At 35.8% G+C, this 6,257-nt stretch overlaps 1 protein-coding gene across 2 annotated transcripts in view; it reads right to left on the bottom strand.

The window, feature by feature from the left end:
* LOC106464265 (tyrosine-protein kinase PR2-like) overlaps positions 1-4,549 on the bottom strand; it is a 91,892-nt gene extending 87,343 nt beyond the window's left edge. For both annotated transcript variants that reach the window (XM_013924391.2, XM_022391976.1), the window contains exon 1: positions 4,279-4,549. The gene's annotated coding sequence lies outside the window, so the exon portion shown is untranslated. The remainder of the gene's footprint in view (positions 1-4,278) is intronic.
* Between the last annotated feature and the right edge of the window lie 1,708 nt (positions 4,550-6,257).

The raw sequence follows: 6,257 nt of genomic DNA, 5'->3' as shown, positions 1-6,257 counted from the left end.
GATTTTCCGCCTCTCGTTTCCATTTTTTTTTCGTTCCACTTCTGATACCAGTTAGTTACGTCTCCGTTCGTTAGTTGATTTTCTGTAACTTCTTTCCGACTAAACTTTAGCGACACAAGTCCTTTCTTAATAAAACTGGTTTATTCTTTCTGAATATAACTTTACCGATACACTTATTTTCAACAGTCGCTCTATAACAAATGCTATAACAACAAACAATACTTTCTGACTGCAGTTCAATTACTCACTACCTACACACATTATTGCGTCACGTTGTGACCATTTTATATATACCAGACTACCCTATATCTAGTAATTTCTCGAAGATTCGAGAGAAGGAGTGGCGTGATACTAGGTGGCTCGCGAGAGGAAGTTAAGAAGCAGAGGAAAGTCAAGTGAGAAATATTTAGTCAGATCTAAACTGAGTGATTTGACAGTTTAGCGTGTCGAGCGATTTATAAAAAAGTTAGAAGCAAATTAAGTAAAAGTTAAGTAAAAGTTCAATCAGAAAAAAATTAGAAAACAAGAAGATCGCTGGGGTGAAAGTGATTAGCCTTAACAGTGATATTTTAAAGTGAGTTTCAGAGACTAACAGAGATAAGAAGAAGAATTTGTCTTGTCAAAGGGTGTTCTAAAGTAATTAAAACCGTATGTGTGGACTTTGACGAAAGGAGACAATTATTTAAAGTTCGATATGCTACTGTGGTAACTCATGAGGTAACGAGAGTGAATTTATCGCAGATTGTATAGTAAGAATCAGGATAGAGAAAATAATTCGTCTTGTCAATTGGATTCTAAAGTAATTGAATCAGCCTGTGTGGACTTTTGACAAGAAAAGAGAATTATTTAGAGTTTTAGATAAAACTGTGATTTCCTATAGTGTAAAGAATTTTTGTACATACGTTTGACTAGTTTTGAATATATTATTTTAAAACAACTGGATTGTGTGCTTTCCGTTTATTGTTCGAATTTATTGCCAACAAGTCACAAACACCTACCGTAGAAGAATCCCAGCCCACACATATATAAAACCCTGACAATGGGACTCAGTGTACAAACTCTTGACTGGAGAAGTGTGGAATGCCCCTGTGCAGAGTCAAAGCCTCAGATGGTGTACAAGGTCCAACATCTTCAAGGCAGAGAACCTGGCAGAACCATAGACCATGGAGCCATAGTCCAGCTAGGATCATATAAGGGCATGATAGATCTTGAGCATGGAACATTGATTTGTTCACCAAGAGGTAGAAGAGAGGACACAGAGGATGTTCAGTGCCTGAATACACTTGACATGAAGCTGCTTAATGTGAAGAATAAAAGTCAGCTTGTGGTCAAACAAAAGCCCCAAGAACTTCGTTTCAGGAACCACAAGAAGAAGAACACCACCGAGACAAAGCTGAAGATTAGGGTGTAAACCCCGTTGGTGGCAAAAATGAATGCAGATGGTTTTAGAGAAAGAAATGGTGAAACTATTTGCTATGGTCCACCTCAACAAGCGAGTACAAAGAGTCTGAGGCTGTCACTCAATAAACCTCATGTTTGACGACTGGCAAGAAATGTGGAAGTCGTCAATATAGAAGCCATTCACAACAGTTGGAGGAAGTTGTCGAGTAATAGCATTAATCTTGATATTGAAAAGGGTGACACTCAAGACAGCTCTAAGGTACTCCAAGTTCGTATGTGAAAGAACGGGAAAGGGTGAAGCCCACATGGACTTGGAATCGCCTGTTAAGTGAAAAGTTACAAATAAAATGACAAACCTCCCAGAAATGTCATAAGCATTCTCAAGATCAGAGTCAACAGAAACAAGTTGCTCTCTCTTGAGGAAGGCTAGCCTGATCGAGGATTCAAGATAAATCAAGTGGTCCATGATGGAGTGATGTCTATGAAAACCACAATTGGTAGGCGAGAGGAGGTTTTTGATTCAAGGAACCAAACAACACATGTATTAACCATCCTCTCCAAGACCTTACAGAGACAGCTTGTCAAAGCAATTGGGTGAGAATTAGAAGGAATTTTGGGATCCTTCCTAGTCTTTGTAAAAGGAAGAACAATAGTCTTTTGTCAAATATCAGGAAAAACGTTCTCCTGCCAGATCCGATTAAAAAACAACCAGATGTAGAGCAAGATAGGCAGGAAATTTTGACACAGCATCTCGTAATGAACGTCATCAGGCCCAACCAAAGTACTGCCAGACTGATGAAGAGCAAGTTTAAAAGGGCAATTATAGAGACAATCAGCCCTAAAGGAAAGAGGTGATTGCTCTGCCGAAGACTTGATAACCAAGAAGGCAGAGGATGAAACAGAAGTGCTGGAGAGATGAGCAAAGCTGTCCACATGAATATTGGTACATCATTGGTACATTTGTACATCAGCAACTTCCTGGCCATTGGAGAGCAAGATGGAAAGGGTATGGGAAGCATACTTCCACTTGATCTTATTCTTGTCCCGGATGACTTTGGAATTGGTGGTAGAAGATATCCTGGTGGTGAACTTAATCCAAGATTCCCTCTGGCTTTGACATCTGAACTGCCAAGCATAGGCACAGGCTCGCTGGAAAGCAATGTGGTTGGGGAAAGAGTGGGATAGCTGTGAAAGGTATCCCAGGCCCGTTTCTAAGCCTTTCATGCCTGCTGGCAGACAGGAGACCACCATGGATGAGAATACCATGGGAAGCATGTCGAGGTTTTGGGGATAGAATGAACAGCTGCTTGAATTATACAATCAGTTACTGCCTCCGCACAGTCGTTAATAGATGGAAGAGTAACAACAGCAGGATTAATGTCTGAGAAAGAGGTGAAAGATAGTCAGTCAGCCTGCTCCAACTTCCACCATGGCACTTGGATCGGGTAGCATCGACAATGGCCAGTTTCCCTCAAAATGATGGAAAATTATCACTGCACAGTGGTTCACAGTCAACCTTCTAAAAAATGAGAAAAAAAGTGAAGGGGAACAGATAGATATATTAAACTATAGTTCATGCAAAATTGCTTAAACATTTAATCTCATACCACCTATCGTTTTACATATTTTCTGTGGGGTGTGCCCCTAGGCCCCAGTCCCATTAGCATGCTGATTGTGCTCTGCACAATATATGTGGACTTTTGATCTCACAAATCAGAACACCCCCTTTCATACATTCTTCGTTTGGGCCTGCTCGGTGTCAAGATATTTTTACTGACTAGAACTAGAAGCTTTCAACATAGAGTTGTGTATATTAACCCTGATGAAGCCCCAAAGTCGAAACGTTGGTTGAAATAAAAATATATTCTTTATTCTTAAGTGGAGTGTAAAGATTTTTTTTATATACGTTTATCAAGCTGTCGACATGTTTAATGAGCCAGGAGTATAACATTCGTTCTCCAGCACTATTAAATAAAATCTTGAATGTCAATTCTCTCAGAAGAGCTAGATTCCCAAATCCAATCCTGATGTGTAAATATGGGGGATCTTCAGCTAACACTGCTAAGAAAAGATGCAGCTGATTTATTTGTGGCATTTGTAAATGATATACGAAGTGTATATCGTTAAAGGATTTAAATGTAAATAATTTGTTAAGAATGTGGTACGAAGTGTATGTCATTAAAAATAATTATGTAGCACAATTTTGTGTTGTTTGTTTTTTATCATAATAAGGATCATTAATAAATTATTTAGCAGTGTAAATATCCCAGGTAGACTGCTATTATTCAACATCTTTATATGCTTTGTTTATAGTGTAAAAGTCTCGGTAGACCGTACATCTATTACAGTGTAAAAGTCCCGGTAGACTGCACGCTATAGTAGCACCCACTATACAGTACCCATTCACATAACATAAAGTAAATAATATGATCCATCCATTCATGAGAAATTGCAACCTTTTAGGCCATACCCTGGGGTGTTTTTGCCATAAAATTTCACAAACTTAACCAACCAATCATTTTAACTGTTAAAAAACATATCTTCGGATTATAGGGCCTTCGGAGTAATGGGCCCTCGGACTAACGAACCGTTACCAGCAGAGCTGGATAATATTACTTCTTCTTCTAATACAAAATTATATTTTAACGAAAAAGTTTAGAGTCCCACGATCAACAAACTCACTATTTCTACACAACTATTCAAACATTCCAACACTATCAGATAATCTTCTAGATAACTCGCTTCAATATTATATGAAAAATATTAAAAAGTAATAGTAGTAGCTGTGTTAAGTTTATCATTAAACACTAAAAACAAAGACAAGTTGTTTGTCAGTTATTTTACTTTCTCATAAAACGTAATAATGCTTAGGCCTACCTAAAACTCCTGAACTGGATCGTCTTTTCCAACAGTCGATTCTTTCGTATAACAATCCTGCTTAAGTATCAAGGAGAATGAGGTTTTGAGTCTTAGTCTTACTATTAGTAGTCTACACCTACTGTAGAAGAATCATCGAGTCATGACATTACACATGTAATGACTGAAATTAACTCAAAATATCTTACAGTTTAACTTTGTGATTACCTTAAGGTCAGTCATACTAACACATATAACTATTTCTAAGCGCTTTTCGGCTGAACACCTACTATGGATAATGCAAAGTTTGTTTTAAAAAAAAACACAACCATAAAATAAAAATGATGATACTCTGCCCCCTATTGGCATAAATCGTAACAACAGAAAGAATATTTCCTATTTAAGCAAATGAATTGTAATTATTATAATTTTTTACTTAAGTCTTTTACATATCACGTTATTATGGTAAGGATTAATAAAATAGAAATTTATTTTTAATTTTAATACCGATTATATATGTCAACGTTAGGTTTAAGCCCTTCCCAACATATTGTTTTATCACAAAGTTTCCTTTATCTGATTAACGAGTAAAATCTACTTTAAGCATCATTGCTAAAGCGTAGAGATTGATATTTATTTCATCCCATGGCGATGAGTAGTGATTTTTTTCACTGTATTTTTTGTTCTATCCCTCTCATAAAATATTAAAGAAAAATAACCAAACAGCATAGGATGGAATATATTCATACACACAAACACGCATATGTATGTATGTTTATATATATGTATTTATTTATTTACCTAATATTATATCATCTTGATTTTATAATTGCACATACATTATGCTAATGTCGCATAAGAAAATCTTCAATGTGAAAGAAACTAGCATAAGTGTAAAACAATAGTTTAGCAAATGAGTGGGATTCTTTTCATTTTGATCGCTGGGCGATTTTAGTGTTCTAATCTGGTAATTGTCATAGGGATAAAAAATATTGAAATAGATGAGAAATTTATCCGTAAACAAGCTAATAAATATTGCGACAAAGTTTTAATTCGCCTGAGGGTGTTTAATGACCTGCAAGTGTTTTCTTCTTTATTTTTCTTCTGCAATTGGTGAAAAGAGTAATGTTATTTGGAACAAACAGCGATTGGCGCGTTAAATTATATTATAATCCTGGGGGTGGTAGGGGGAGGAGTGTCCCGTGGTACTGACACTCTATTTTCTCCTCTCCAGGCCCCCACATATTGCCCAGCAATAAGTCTAGCAGCACTGTTTGACACAGATTTGTTTGTTTACCAGCATATTTTGAGCTGCATAAAGAGAAACTCCTCACATTCAAGCTCCATGCATTCACATCAAACAACCTGCTGCATATGAAACTTGGAATTATATTTTTTTTGCGCAGTTTACCATAATTTTCAAAATGCAATACTAATTTTTTTACTAAAAATTTTTGTTTTCTACAACCAGTTCAGACCTTTCCGACACGTGTTGTGAACTAACGTTAATGCATATTTACTAGAAATGTTGCGTTTCGATGGTATGTCTCATTAATTCTCCCTGTTTCTAAGTTATAAATGAGAATTTTCAATATCCTTAAACATGATTTTTTGAAATAAAATGATCATAAAGCTAAGTCTTGTGATTTTTAACATTTATGTACGTGCACACTTAGAAATGTTTGGAAATTCAAATATATTTATCGCTAAATTACGTTTGATATTCAAAATTACAAATCATTTTCGGTGAAATCTTCAAATTCTCTAACATTTTGACAATGTTAATATGCCATGTCTACAGTACTTCTTAAATTTAGTAGAGTCAAAATAGAAATTTGTAACTTGAGAAAATAATGTAGACACTATTTCTAGCCTAGCTTGTTGACTTCTTTAGAATCCCTAGTTCTAGGCTTGAAAATATAATATTTGCATTTTGATTCAACATATTTCTGTATTTTTTTGACGATCCCCATCGCCGTTTTAAAATTAACAATTTTTAA

Source organism: Limulus polyphemus, unplaced genomic scaffold (genome assembly GCF_000517525.1).
Source record: "Limulus polyphemus unplaced genomic scaffold, Limulus_polyphemus-2.1.2 Scaffold1602, whole genome shotgun sequence".
NCBI lineage: Eukaryota > Metazoa > Arthropoda > Merostomata > Xiphosura > Limulidae > Limulus > Limulus polyphemus.
The sequence above is the reverse complement of the archived record's forward strand: the minus strand, read 5'-3'. Positions and strand labels throughout refer to the sequence as shown.